The following is a 15,473-nucleotide window of genomic DNA, read 5'->3' on the forward strand; positions in this document are numbered from 1 at the left end:
GTCTCCTGCCAGTTCTGAACACAGGAGAGTCAAATGTTTGAAGTTCGTAATTAAAAACATTTATTACTCCAGTTGGAGTAGGTTTGCTTTTTGGGAAAGCAACCGCCATCAACGGCCTTGATGAGCCTTTACCGTCTGTCGTTTGAGACGGGCTAGCCAATCCTTTACCCTGGAATTGATCAGTTGTGGCTAGTCCTTTAGGACCTAGCAAGAACCTTTTGAGGATTTTTTTTTCTTTAGGGTCCTCAATTTTATGTTCTTTCCCAGTTGTTTTTCTGCTTCTGGGATTGCGACATTCGTCGTCATCTTTTCGGCTGAACATTGCTAGTTCTCTGGTCAAGGCGTCTGGAAGATAGTTCTTGTTTCCTGCAATTAATTCAACATTATAATCATATTGGTTAAAAAATAATTGCCAGTTTGCTAATCTTCCTCTATCAGCAGCTTTATCAAGTTTAAAGTTTTTAAAATTCTTTACTTTAGCACAATCGGTGCGGACAGTAAAGGGTTTTCCAAGAAAAGCTGGAGAATTTAAAATTGTCTTTTTGACAGCCAAAATTTCCTTTTCCCCTGTGGGATAATTTAGTTCTGCAGGGCTGAACTTGCCATTACAAAATTTGCAGATCTTTTCAATGTTAGTTTCAGGCGTTTTTGCCAGAACAACACCGGACCAGTAATTATCACGCGCATCTGTTTGGAGGATAATATCATCATTTTCCTCTGGTTGCTGGAGAGGAGGGAGGTTTTTGCAGAGAGTTTTTATCTGCTTCACAATTTTTTCATCATCTTCTGTGAAGTTCCATTTTCTTTTGGAACTGGTTTTAGGAGATAACATTGCTGTTAGTCCTGAGATTTTGGGAATGAAATCTCTCCCATAGTTAATGACTCCTAAGAATCTCTCTAGACTCTTAACATCAGGAATTCTATCTAGGAACTTCCATATTTTCTCAAGAATATGTGGTTGGAGTTTTATTACTCCATTCTTGATGTTTATTCCTAGGAAATCAACTTCATCGAGGATAAAGAAGATTTTCTTTTCACCTAGGATAATTCCATGCTGAACTATCAGCTTTACAACCTCATGGAGGTGTTTCATGTGTTCTTCTCTATTTTTGGAGAAGACAAGGATGTCATCAATGTAGACGACATAGAACTCCGCAACATGTTTGAAGATGTTGTCCATCTTTCTTTGGAAAATTGAGGGAGCTTGTTTTAGACCAAAAGTCATTACCATCCATTCGTAATGACCTTGTGGTGTTCCAAATGCAGTGAGAGGAATACTCTCAGGATGCATCTTGACTTGCCAGAAACCCGATTTTGCATCGAATTTTGAAAAGACTTTAGCTCCTCTGAGCTGGTTGATCAGTTTTAGTACTTGAGCAATTTGATAACCATCTTTGACAGTTTTCTTTAGGGCTGGATTCGGTAAGAAACCGACCAACAATTCCGTCAACCGGCTACCGACCGATTTTGGTCGGTTTACTAAATCTGTAACCGAAGCCGAACCGCCGCCGTCGGTTACCGACAGATCGGAATACCGAAAATTCGGCTTGAATTTCGGTTACAACCGGAGATTATGGATCTGGAAATCGATGATGATGCTGATGGAGATGAAGAAGATCTGATTATGCTAATTTGATGATTTGATGACGGAAGATCTGGAAACCAAAGTGGATCACTAATAGCTATTCGTGGATTGATATTCATTTCCTGCTTCATGTCCATTCATGCATTCATGGTGTCCCAATCAATGAATCATACCCTTCACTCCTCCGGTCTACTATGCCTTCATGGTCCCATCACAAAGTTACAATCTTTGTAAAAGAATTCTGAGAAAACAAAACCCAATCATTAAATTACTTTAATTGTTGAACCACCCAATCGTTCTTATCAACAATTTGAAAGAAAACCCAGATAAATCTAGAGCTAAAAACTGAGACAAACCTTTACAAAGTTGAGCTAAAATGTGGGGCTCTTCATTATGTTCTTCTACGCGAAATCCCAAAGAACTAGAGCCAAATTGGGTTACAGAATCTTCTAAACATTAAGACTAAGGCTGAGAAACTATTAGAAGATGTATATGAGAATTGGGAACCCCTTTTCGGGTGTGGATTTCATGAATATATAGGGGCATGAATCTGGGATTGGTGATTTTGAGGAAGGAGGCGCGAGAGAGGAGACTGGAAACGAAGATGAGGTCCAATTGGGAAATGCCGAATCCCTATCTCACTTATTGGTTTTGTCCTAATCTGATAGTAAGAAGTAAGATGGAATAAATATAAAATTTGTATATAATATAGTAAGAGCTATTCGTGCTCAGGTGGTTGGGGGCCGAGATTGTGTGTGAGAGGTGTAAGGTTCGATCCTTATTTCTTCCCCATTTTTGTGTATATTTGGTATATATCCGGATGTACGGTCGGTACGGTATACCGACGGTATGCGAATATTCATACCGTAGCCGAGCCGAGTATACATATTCGGTACGGCTCAGCCGAGCCGAAGTGGCGGTAAACCGGTTTTTCGGCCCATTCCGGTTCGGGCCGGTTCGAAAGTCGGTTGGTCCGGTTGCTTCGGCCCAAATTGTCAGCCCTAGTTTTCTTATTGACATCTCTGTAGTCAATTACCATTCTAGCTTTTCCTCTGAGGTTTTCTGCATGATTTCTCACGTAGAAAGCTGGAGCATGATGAGGGCTAGTGGAAGGTTGAATTAATCTCTTGTTCAGGAGATCTTCAATATCTTTTCTGAATTCCTTTTGATCTTCCTCTTTGTATTGAGGAATGGCTTTGACATGACAGATCGCATTCATGTCATGTAATCTTAATTCACAGACCACTGGGTCTTTTTCCCAAAACTTCTGGGGATCTATATCGATATTCTGTTCGAGTAATTTCTTGATTTTATCAAGAGTAGGAATTTTTTTAGACTCAAGCTTATTCTGGAAGTGCTTGAGGTTATGCTCATGGATGAAACTAGTTTCTTCATCTTCACTAGTTTCTTCTTCTTCTTCAGAAGATTCTTCAACAAGTAACTCTTCTTGTTGTTTGAATTGGAGTATGTTTTCAAATTTGGGTTTGTAAGGGGTAAGATCACCACTATTATGTTGCGATCTCTGATATTGCGTAGTAAAGTTTGGACCTACTACACTTTTGGCTTGAGTAAGCCTATCTGCCCAGAACACCCGTTCTCTTTTTCTGAAGCCTATTGGTTCTTCATCCTGAATAAATCTCTGTTGGAGAATAAAATCATTTCCCAACAAGAAATCTGAGCCTTGGCCTTCAGATTGCCAGACATTGTGGATGATAAATGTTCCTCCACCAATGGTGATGTGAACATTTTTTGCTACTTTATTCATGGTGAGATGACTTCCATCAAATGTGACACCGGTAGCAGTTCTTTTCTTATCTTCTTTCCAGAGTTCTTCTGGAATTGCAAATCTTTTTGCAACAGTAAATCCTGATCCATTATCTACAAAGACATGTAGATGATATTTTTTGTGATCAGGGAATTTTAGTCCAATCTCTATGTAGTTGCTGTATCTACTAGTAGACACGACCTTCGATTGTTGCAGCTCATTTTCTTGAGCTTGTTCCTTTGGAATGAATGGTTTACATTCTTCTGGAACAATTTCTGGTGGTTCAACCAGTTCAATATTTTCATCGAGTTTTTCTTCATCGATGATTTCTTCCTTTATTTTTTAGGAAGATGGTTCCATGATTTCTTGGAACAAGGCTTCTACCTTTTTCTCTTTTTGATCAGAGAAATATTCTTCATATTATTGTTCTACCAGTTGGCTGACAAGGCCATTCTTGGTTTTTCTTCTTGCTTCAGCTATGAAGCATTCTTTGTGATAAGTCTTTTTTGACTCTTCACAAAACATAGGGAGACCATCCTTTTCGTGACATAGGCAGTAGTCACAAACGAATGTACCAAGGTTCACCTGATAATAAGACATTAAGGATTTTGTCTTACTTTCTTCCCAGTTTTCGATTTTTAAAACATTCATCTGTCTGGATTCGAAGTACTCTTCTTCAGAACCTGTATCAGAATCAGATGATTCTTCTTCTTCAGACCAGGCAGAGTAAATTGTCCTGTCGTCTTCTTCATCATCAGAATAGGCTATTTCGTAGCCTTTCATGTTTGCTATTTCTACTATATGCTCATATTCTTCAAAGAGAGCTTTAGTAGATCTTTTACCCTTTTCCGGGCATTCATTGACATAGTGCCCTTCAGCTTTGCATAACCAACATCTGCAAGCTTTATTGCTGGGTTGTTTATGGCTAACTTGGTGATTATTCTTCTTTTTCTTGAAGAATTTCTTTTTAGGATTTTCATCCTGTTGTTTCTTGAAATTGGAGTTTTTCTTGAATTTCCAATCCCTTTTCTTATTACTCTTTTTGAATCTTTTAGAGTAATATTTTTCTTTCTTTTTCTTGTGGAACTTGGATTCATGACATCCCCAGTTGGTTGGCATATCCAGTATTCCATAACAAAAATTTTCAACTCCTTTGAGTTGTTTCTTAGCCATCTTTGCTCTGAGATTGGCTTTGCATTGTTCTTTCAATAATTGCCTGATTCTGTCGGCAATTCCTCCAACTGAAAATCTTTCAATTGGTTGTTCAGCTATACTTTCTCTTACAACTGTTCTCCATGGTTCAGAGAGTTTTCTGTGCAACAGGTTGACTAGATCAGTATTCTCTAGTTCACCAATCGTACAGTAATATTCTTGAAATTCATTCAAGTATTCTTCAAAATATCTCATGTCACAGATTTTGAGACCATAGATATTTGATTTGGCCGTTTCTTTAGCCTTTTCACTCAGATTTGAGAGATCTCCACAGAACTGATCATACAGGGGTACTGCAAAATCATACGAAGATTTTGAAGTCTTGATTTCTTCCAGCCACTCTTTTCCTCTGGCCGTCTCTTTGAAAGAGAAGTAATACTTTTTTGCTACTCCTGTGAGAGTAGTTTCGAAGTACATCTGAAGATCAGGAGCTTCAAATTTTCCAAGGGTAAGAGCAGAGGCCATCATCAGGCTGTCTACCCATTGGTCAAGAGTTTTTCTCTTGTCTAGAGCTTTGTCTAGATCTAGCCAGATACCATAGTTGGAAATTGGTACTCTGGGTATCTTGTCCTCAGGGACAAATCTTTGAGAATTTCTTTCTCCATTTCTGCCCGTAGGGGCTTTCTGTATAGGGAGTTTTAGTTTTCCCTTTTCTCTAATGATGAAAGTTTTGGAGTTTTCTCCTTCTTCCATTTCAATATCTTGATAGGGAAGGAGTTTTCTTTCCTTTCCTGGACTGAATTTTTTCATTTCTTCGATTAGTTTTTCTAATCGTTCAGGATTTTCGCAGAATTTTGCTTCATCATAGAGATCATAGAGCTTTTGTGCTCTAAGCATATTTACTGGTTTGTTTAGATCAGCTTCTAATTCTTCTTCAGTGATGGACTCTGATGGTTCTTCAGAGTTTTTTGTACCACTAACACTAGCTTCTCTAGTGCTGTAGCTTCTTCTGAGAAGATTTTTGTTTATCCTGATGTTCTCAGGATAGACATCACTTTTTCTGTGATTGTCAAAATTTAGACTGATTTCTCCAGTTTTTCTACTTTCATAAATTTTAGCTTTCACACTTTCTGTTGGTAGCTTCGGACCAGATAATTTCCATTCAATAGGAAAAGTTACTTCATTCCAAGTAACCATGTGAATCTGTTGTGAATGGTTCTTCTGACTGGTGAGGAATCCAGTAGTAAGACCAGGGATGTTTGATATCCTTGTCTTTGGCTCTACTGTGGTACTCATCAGTTTATAGTATATCCTGTATACTATTGCTAGTTCTTGCATATCGTTTTTCATAGATATGCCATCTGTCTTGACTCTTAGTCTTAGACAGTGAGCTGCATCTTTCAAGCTGGTTGAGAAATTTGGGAAGCAGTTGAAATATGCTACTTGATTGCATAAGGATGCTTCAAGGGTTCCCAACAAACTAGCTTGAAAATCTGTTAGTCTATTGTCTTGTAAGACACATAGAACTGAACAGTTTATACCTTCTCGAGCAAGTAATTTTATGCCAACTTGGACTGCTCCAATGTGCATAAATTGATACTTTTTTGTTCTTGCTCTGGCCACTTCTTCAGGAGTGATTAGTAAGAGATCTGTTTCTCCTATTGTGGAAGGGGTTGTGAATTCCAGTAATTTGAAATGATGGCTATCCATCAGATCAAACGTTCCCCTTTTGTAGATTTGTTTAAAATCTAACTTTGGAATTGAGGCGTTTTTTTACCTCTTGTTCGATTTCGTTGAATTCGAATTCTTCAGCATTTAGGAGTTGTACTCTCTTTTTCCCTAAGATGCTCATCATTTTAACATCTCGAGTTTCTTTCGGATTTTCATACCGAATACTAGTTGAACTAGTTGATGGATCCAGAAAAATCATGTTTGGAACAGGATTCTTTTCCGGTCTTTTTAATGGTTTGAACCCATTAGCTTTCTTTGTTTTTACTGTAGGCACTTTCTTGTCCTTCAGTATATTTTTCATAGAATCCAGCGTTTTTTGCTGTTCATTGATTTTTCTACTAACACTTGTTAGCTTTTCTTCTTCCGTTTTTGGAAGTTCCTTGATATAATCCAGTTTGTTTTCCAATTTTTCTAATTTGAGGATTATAACAGGTATTTTTTCTAGATGATCTTGACATCTAGATAATTCTTTCTGCAGGATCTGATATTTTTCATCAGAAGATTTTAATAGAGAATTCAATCTCTCTATTATTAAATCAGACATTGTCCCCATTGGGGATTCCCTTGCTGAGCTCTTTGCAAGCTCTGATACCAGTGATTTGCGGATCTAACCAATGCTCATTAATCAAGATGTTTTTGTTCCTCTTTAAGGATATATAAGAGATTTTCAATATCCTGCTCAATCTTATAGATACTGGTTTGTACTCTAAAGATGATATCCCAGTAATCGGGAGTTTCTCTTTTAAGACTCTCTCTAAAGTCTTTCAATTTTCTCAATTTTTCTTTCTATATCTTCAATTCTTTGCTGGTAATTTTACAAATAGCTTTTAACTCAAGTCTATCAACGATCGATATTATGGATAGTAAAATTTAACTGTTTACCTTTGAATATGGAGGATGAAGTTTACAATTGCAATATGAGAAAATAAACAAAGTCTAAATGGGCCCACTACGCTTTTGTAAATAAGAGTAAGTAATAGTAGAGTTGCAGTAGATGAGAATTTGGTAAAGGAAGAGACAAAAAGGTGTTCTACGTGTAAAACTTTGATTGGTGTTTAGGGAATCATGGGCAGCCCACGCTGACTAGGGCTGGTTAGCGAAGTTTTTCCCTTTTCTAATTGAGGCATCAATCAACAACTGGCAACTAAAGTATGTGAGAATCAAATCCACAATGCCACGAATGAGGTCATGACATGCTAAAATTACAATCACATACAAGATGCAAGAAATTAGTAGTGCAGGATGTTAGTTCACCAATTCAGTTTAAATTGGGAATCAAACGTGGCTGAGTAAATTAAGGACTAGTTGGAGGTTAATTTTCTTAACCTGATGAGTGTATAAAATTAATATAAACCCATAGGTAAGGTTTCTATTTTCTTATGTGGGATCTATATTCTCAACATGTCCCCGCAGGTGTGGTGAATTTTCAAGCCATACACGTGAACAACTTATATTAGATACGTAGAGCCCGTGTGGCCGCAAGACATGTAAACATGGAAATTGAAATAACCCGCTCTGATACCATGATTAAGTAATTTGAAGTTCACATCCAAAACCAATTTGCAATTGAGCCCGTGTGGCCGCAAGACATGTAAACATGGAAATTGAAATAACCTGCTCTGATACCATGATTAAGTAATTTGGAGTTCACATCCAAAATCAATTGGCAATTGATGAAGTGACCGAAATTCTTATAAACCCACAGGCAAGGTTTCCATTGTCCCATGCATGTAGGATCTATACTCTCATCATCATATTCATGGTTTTGGAAAGGATTTCATCAAATTCCATAATCAATTGGTTTAAATCTTTCTTCAATACATCGGACTGAATTCATGCTCAAACCTACCAGTGTTCTCAATCAATTTTCTACCAAAGTGTTGAGTTTTTTTTTAATTTTTTATTTATTTTTCCTCTCGATGCATTGAACAATATAATATATCCATTTTCTGAGAAAACTGTATGTATCTGTTGTCAAGAAATATCATTACCCGATCGATCCCTACCCTATGTCAAAACTTAAAACATATTAATTAGCCGAAAATTCTGCTATTAGCATGGTGTATTTTTGTATGGCGCTTAGGCTTTATGGCTGTCATCATGTCAGGTTCGAGCTGTATTGGACCATATCTCATGTGGCTGAGTGGCTTCGGCTCTTTGGGGACCTGAATATTTTGGCATTATTGCCTATATGATGTACTAAACTCCAAGTCTCCAAGCAAGGCCGCAACCTACATATACAGACTACAGAGTGGGGTAAAATGGACGTCAATCTCAAAGGTTCTACTGAGGGGCGGCCCTGGGGGTGTTCAAATGGAGCAGCCGCACAAGGCCTCCGGTTTTCGAAGGTCTTTGAATTCAATTTTATAATGGCTTTAGATAAATATATATGTCAAGAATGCTGGAACTTACTAAATTGCTGTTTAGTTCAGTTGGCAACTCTACTGTAAATTGTCAGGCTTGATTGGTCTCGGGTTCAAAACCCATGGGTGCTTATTTCTTTGCCTTTTTTGTGATCTTCTAGCTTCTTTTAATATTTTTTTTTTGTTCTTTTCATTCCTAAGGCCTCTCTACTTTCTTCTTCGATCTTGTATTATGTTTCTTGACTTTCTTCTTCTTCTTTTTTTTCTATTTTTCTTCCTTTCTATTTTTCCTTCCTTGTTTATGTTTTTAGGCCTCCACCATTTTTTTCTTTTATTTACACCAAACATTTTTTCCTAGTTCTTCTAATTGAGATCGTGATTAATAAGGCATTATTTAAATTTTTGCACTAGGCCTCTTAATTTTCAGGACCGGCCCTGAGTCTTCTACTTGTCCAGAAAAAAAAAAATTCTCAGAGGTTCTAATAAGTTCAGATTTGCTGTCTCCATCGTGGGTTTGAACCAAATTGATTCCAATTTAAAGTGCGTATCATTTACTTCATTTTGAATTGCTTTAAATCGATTATTATGAATGTCTTGAATGAGCTCTAGCTTTAGCTTGAATTGTAACCAAATTAATTAAGTCTTTTTTTTTTTTGTTGACGTACTCATCTAAAACTAGTGGACAATTTGTAAGAGACAAGATTGCATTGTCATGGGAGAGGAAAGAATGGCGAAAAGTACTAGTCACCTGAAAATTATGGGTCTGGTCGAAGTCGATCAGTTGCCCACTTGCCCGAGTCATTCATGCAGCGGCTAGGCAATTGCAAAAACATTAATTAAACTCTTTATTTTTTTTTTGGGGTTAATTAAACCACGTCCTCGTGTGTGTGTGTATATATACACACACAGGGCCCTTCTAGTGAGGAATTTATTTTTCACTTGGTCTTTTCTAGGGATAGGGGATTAGACAAACTTTTCGATCACATTTCGACATCTCAACCGTTCATTTTTTAGGTCCTAATATATAGATCATTTCTACAAATTTTCAGCCAAATCGGTGATCGTTAAGGCATTCAAAACTGTGATTTATAATTATAAGTATGAACGGTTCAAGTTTGACAGATTTGGTTCGTCCATTGATTTAATCTAGTGTAATACTTTAAAGATCACCGATTTGGTTAAAAATTTGCAGAAATTATCTACACATTATGATCTAAAAACTGAACGGTTAAGATGCTAAAATGTGATCGAAAAGTTGTCTAATGCCCTATCCCTATAAAAGACCAAAAAAAAGAATCCCTTAGTGGAAGAGCCCTATATATATATATATATATATATATATATATATATATATATATATATATATATATATATATATATATATATATACATTAAAACATTAAATTAACTGATAATTGATTTGACTAAGAATAAAATTAAATTACAAAACATAAACTTACTAGTTTGAATGCATGAAGGGTTTACAGTGAGTACATAAGGGAAAGGGAATGACTAAAGCGGAGGCTACTCAACACATGAGTTGCTCCGCTAAAACTAAGGAGAAAATGAAAGAAGGAAATGAAATTGTGAAAATGAACTTGTAGTAACTGAAGGAGTCATGCTCCTTATATAGGACTTGAGGCCCCGACATTTGGATCAGGGAATCTGCTTTTACTAAGAAAAGGCCAAAAACAGGAAGCAGCACGATTAGCTGTGTTTTTGCCTCGTGAGTGAATAGTAAAATTCACTGTTCATGAATAGTGAATTGCTTGTCTCGTGAGTGAATAGTAAAAGTCACTATTCATGAATAGTGAATTGTCGGGTATTGGCTTTACTCGAAATCTTCATATGGATCTTGACTATCTTGGTAATCAGTCCATCTGACTGGTTTACCGGGAGTGCCTGGATGACTGTGATGACTACGAGATGAGGATGAGGAGCGGGAAGAGGCTTCTTCTTCTTCTTCATCTTCATCGTTACTGAGGTTAGCAGCTTGTTCTAAGAGTTTCTTGGCTAACTCTTTCAATTCTTCTGACTTGGATGATGTATCAGATTTTGCTTTCCCCTTAGATTTGGAAGAGGAAGGTAACTTGTGGGATTGTGGCTTTGACTGAGAAGTGGATGCCAGTTGGGTTGGCATTGGAGTGACTGGAGATTTTGACTGAGAAGGTTGTGCTGGAGTGACTGGAAATTCTTCATTGAATTGGGAGATAATTCTTTCAATTTTGAAATTATCCCACCATTTGACTAGGAAGTGTCTGGAGACTACATGTTCTTTGACTTCGTAATGCCATTTAAAGATCCAGGGGAGCTTGTATTTGGCCATAAAATGTAATGCGACTGGAAAATTCAAGTCATAATTTGTGAAATTCATGACTGTTGAGAAACAGGTGACTGCATTCTTTATTTCTTGTGGGAGGATATCGAAGGAGCAACCATGAGCCCTCCACCATCCGAGGAACCACATTGGAAATTGTCTGTTGAATTTGAAATCGAAATTTAAGAACCATGAATGACTGGAATCATCAGTTTGATGAAGGAATATGGTATTCCATGCTTCTTCATAATCATAGTAATTGAATGAGAGGTCTCCGCATTTGTGGTAGGTGAAAGGAGGATCACCCAATTGAGAAAGAGAAATGATGCGAACTATGTAGAGAGAATGGTATAAGATTTTGGTTGGGTCTTTTTTGTCAGGAATAGGTTTAATGGTGATTGACTTAGTTTCAAAAAGAATATCTCTATAAAACTTTAATGACTTGCTAAGGTGACTAGGTAAAAAGTGAAAACCAGGAGGGTAATAAGCTTTGACTAAAGACATTGGATTTTTTAGATGACTCATGGTTGGTTCAACATAAAAAAGATGGTGAACAGTTCGCTGAAAGTAAGGAGAGGTTTTTTTGTAATTTGTTTGGGAGTCAGATTTGAATGGGTCATATTGGTTGACTAGAGCTGACTGGTAATTGGGGCGATTAGTACCAAGGGTGCTACCAATGGTATTGAATCTATTACTGGGTAGTAATGGTAGGGGTGGATGTCCAGCATATGGGACTAAACTGGAAGATGACTCTTGTTTGACTGCTGGTGATGATTCTGGTTTGACTGTGTTTTTGGGAGCAGTTGGGCAAAAAGGGTCTTCGTTTACTGGATTTGAGGGATTTCTCCCAGTGGATGATCGGGTCTTCATGTTTTGGAACCCTGTAGAAATTCTCGGGTTAGAAAGTCTGGAATGTGATTGTCACTGCCTTTAATGAATGCAATTTCAAAATCAAAAATACTTAAAATTGCCTGCCATCTGGCAAAGATCTGTTTACTAGCAATATTTTGAACATCTTTTTCTAGGACATCTTTTGCACTTTTGCAATCCACTCGAACTAAAAATTTTTGATTTAATAAATCATCTTGAAATTTACTAATACATATAATAATAGATAAAATTTCTTTTTTAATAGTACTGTAATTGCTTTGTGATTGGTTCCAGACTCCGGAATAGTATCTAACGATTTGCTCAGGGTGAGTAGGAGAGATTTGTTGTTTTAAGACACCTCCATAACCAACTTCAGAAGCATCGGTTTCGACAATTTTGAAGGAATTGGCGAGGGGAATGCCAAGACATGGAAGGGTTTTGACATAACTCTTGATTTCTTTAACTAAAGAAGTATGAACTGGTGACCAAGGAGGGGGGTTGGTCTGTAATCTATCAAATAAAGGTTTGCATTTCTTTCTTAGATTTTGGTAGAAGTCTGCCACATAATTTAATGATCCTAAGAATCTTTGCAATTGATTTTTGTCTAGGATGACATCAGGGAATTTGTCAGCAAACTGGATTACTCGATCTATTGGACTAATTTGGAGATGGTGGATATTGAATCCTAAAAATCTAATATTAGTTTGAAAGAGTTTAATTTTGGAAGCAGAGACTACGAGACCATTGTTTTTTATGATGGTGAAGAATTGGTGCAAATGTTTCCAATGTTGATCGATTGATTGTGAGAAAATAAGGACATCATCAATGTAGACTATGGAAAAATGACTATATGGGTTGAAAATGTCATTCATAATATTTTGGAATTCACTGGGGGCATTTTTAAGACCGAATGGCATGACATTCCATTCATAATGACCGAAAGGGGTGACAAAAGCAGTTTTGTATTTGTCTTCTTCACTAATTTGTATTTGCCAGAAACCAGATTTCATATCAAATTTGGAGAAAATGACAGCATTATTTAATCTGTTAATGAGATCTCGTTTATTGGGGATAGGATATCGAATCCATTCTAGTACTGTATTGAGAGGTTTATAATTGATGACTAAGCGTGGAGTTCCTCTTTCTAATTCGGCATTTTTCTGCACATAGAAGGCAGGACATGACCACGGGGATTTACTTTGTCTGATGATTCTTTTGTGAAGTAAATCTTTAATTTCTTTTTTGCAGAATTCCATGACTTCTTGATTCATTTGAATTGGACGGGCTTTGGTAGGAATATTTTTCTCATTGAATCCCTTAACATAAGGGAGAGTGACAATATGTTTTTTCCTATGCCAAAAGGCAGTAGGAATATCCGAACATAATTCGTTAATGATTTTTTCTTCGAATGTTTTGACTTTTTGTTGGAGAAAAGGTTCTTGGAGTTGAGTATCGATTCGTTTAAAATTGATTTCTTCTTTAAGAAATGTGATTTGCTTATATTTTGCCTGAATACAATTTAGTGTTTTTGAGATAGAATTTTCTTGGAAAGCTTTTAGGGTATGTATTTCGGGATTGGATAGAAAGGTAAATTTTACTGGTTCACCAAATGGATAGGTGATAATCCCATCATATTCTGTGGTAAAAGGATAAATTATAGTAATGAAAGGAAGTCCTAAAATTACTTTGTCGGTTAAGTTTTTGACTAAAACAAATGGTGTTTTTAAGCATACATTATTTTGACAGACATGTGCTTTAGGGATTTCGTATTTTATATCCATCTTGGTTCCGTTAGCTGATCTTAATGACTCTTTTGTTTTTTCAAAGTATTTAGAAGGTATCAAGCCTTCTTGGATACAGTTGAGATCTGCACCAGAATCAATAAGCGCTGTTGTTACTAACTGAAAATCATTAATTTTAAGTTGTACTGTGGTATACCATTTTTTGAGTTGGATATGACGAATGATGCTGATAGTGTTTTGTTCTGATGTTTCCACATCATTTTGCCCAGGTGGATCGTTATTAGGAGGTTTGTCATTACCGAGTTTGTGGACATGTGGCATGCAAAAATCAGAGTTGTAACGAACGAGTTATGAGGGTTGAAACATAGTGGCAATTTTGTAAATTTGGGAGATTATGTGGTATATTGGGGTGTTTCCCAAAGGGGAAGTAACTATTTTTTTTCGGGGCTTCCATTTTGGGAAGTCGAAGAGAGAGAGAGAGAACCCGAAGAGAGAGAAAGGGGCAGATCGGTGCTGTACTTCCCGACCTCGTCGGCGGCGATTCCGGCCACCTCCGGTTGTGGAACCGGACTTTCCCGAACCGCCTCGCCTTCCTCTTGCAATCCATGTAATTTTTTCATCTTGGGTAGCTTTGATTTTGGAGATTCGAAGAGAAGTTTCCAGAAATGGGAAATCGGAGATTTGCTTCGATCTCCGGTTTCCGGCGGTTTTCGGCCGGATTTCTTTGGGGTTTTGGTTGCTAGGACGATGCTGACCTTCATCCCTAATCTCTTGCAGCTTCTCACGACCGGTGGAGGAAGAATTGAAGGTGTTTGAGAGCGTGAACAGTAACTGACGAAATCTTGATTTTGGGATTGAATTTCCGGCTATTTCTACTTGAAATTGGTTGTTGTTGCAGGTATAAAGATTGTTGGGTTTGTTGTGGAGATGATTTTGAGCTAGATAGGTTGACCGGAATTGGGGATTGGTGTGGTAGTGCGTGAAGCCACGCGCCGCCGCTGCTGATGGTGGTGAGGAGGCTCAGTCAGCCCCTCCAAAACCCATTAATTTAATCTTTGAGCTATGTTTTAGACTTGAGGTTGTTTGGGCATTGAGATTTCTTGGAAATTTGATGTTGGACATAGTTTGAATCCCTTGGTTAAATGCTATTGGTTATATTTTGGTTTTGGGTTATTTTGTTTGGAAATTTGAGGAGTGGTTGTGGTTTAAAAAGAAAATTTAGAGAGAATTTGAAATTGTTAGAAAGGATTTTATTTTATAAAGTGGTGGTTAATTATGGTTAAGGAATAGGATTTAAATCGGCTACGTTATTGAACAATCCTTGTGAAGGTTAAAGATTAATCGAGGACGTGGAAATCGTTAAGAAAATTCCGAATTCGAGAATTGAAATCCTAAATTGAAGAGAGGGATTTTTAGAGGAATTTACGAATAACAAGTATTAGTTTTCTGAGGGAATGAGTTTTGATTTTTAGATTATCTCCTTATTACGGTTAATTATATCTTGCCAATTATTACAGGACGTAATGAGCCCTCGAGCGAGGAGGATACGGGCAGGCAACAGGATTAGCTGCGAGATTCACCTGTGAGTGGACATTTATTTTACATAAATTGTGCATGCAGTATTATTATTATTTTCCAATTGAGATTTAATTTATGATTTGAATTATTGAGTTTTATGGTTTATTGAGCTTTGATATATTGAGATTTATTTATGAATTACGAGATTAGTATTGAAATTCCTTCCCGAGGGCTTTTAGTATATTTTCGAGATATTTATTTATGAGTTATTGAGTTGCGAAATGATTTTTGGGAAGTGATTGATTAAGAAAATATTATGAGAATTATTGATTTTGAATATCGATTTATATGATGATATACGAATACGAATGATTTATCAAATATTTGAGCATGATTGAATTATCAAGATTTCTTGAGTTATGAGCTCCGA

At 36.9% G+C, this 15,473-nt stretch overlaps 1 long non-coding RNA gene across 1 annotated transcript; it reads left to right on the plus strand.

Annotated features, from left to right (window-relative positions):
* Window positions 1-8,457: 8,457 nt before the first annotated feature.
* On the plus strand, window positions 8,458-14,691 carry LOC133707305 (uncharacterized). The gene is made up of 2 exons (XR_009845047.1): window positions 8,458-8,581; window positions 13,795-14,691. It is a non-coding gene; the product is annotated as an uncharacterized LOC133707305 (long non-coding RNA).
* Window positions 14,692-15,473: the final 782 nt, after the last annotated feature.

The sequence above is a fragment of the Rosa rugosa genome, chromosome 4 (assembly GCF_958449725.1).
Source record: "Rosa rugosa chromosome 4, drRosRugo1.1, whole genome shotgun sequence".
NCBI classification, from domain to species: domain Eukaryota; kingdom Viridiplantae; phylum Streptophyta; class Magnoliopsida; order Rosales; family Rosaceae; genus Rosa; species Rosa rugosa.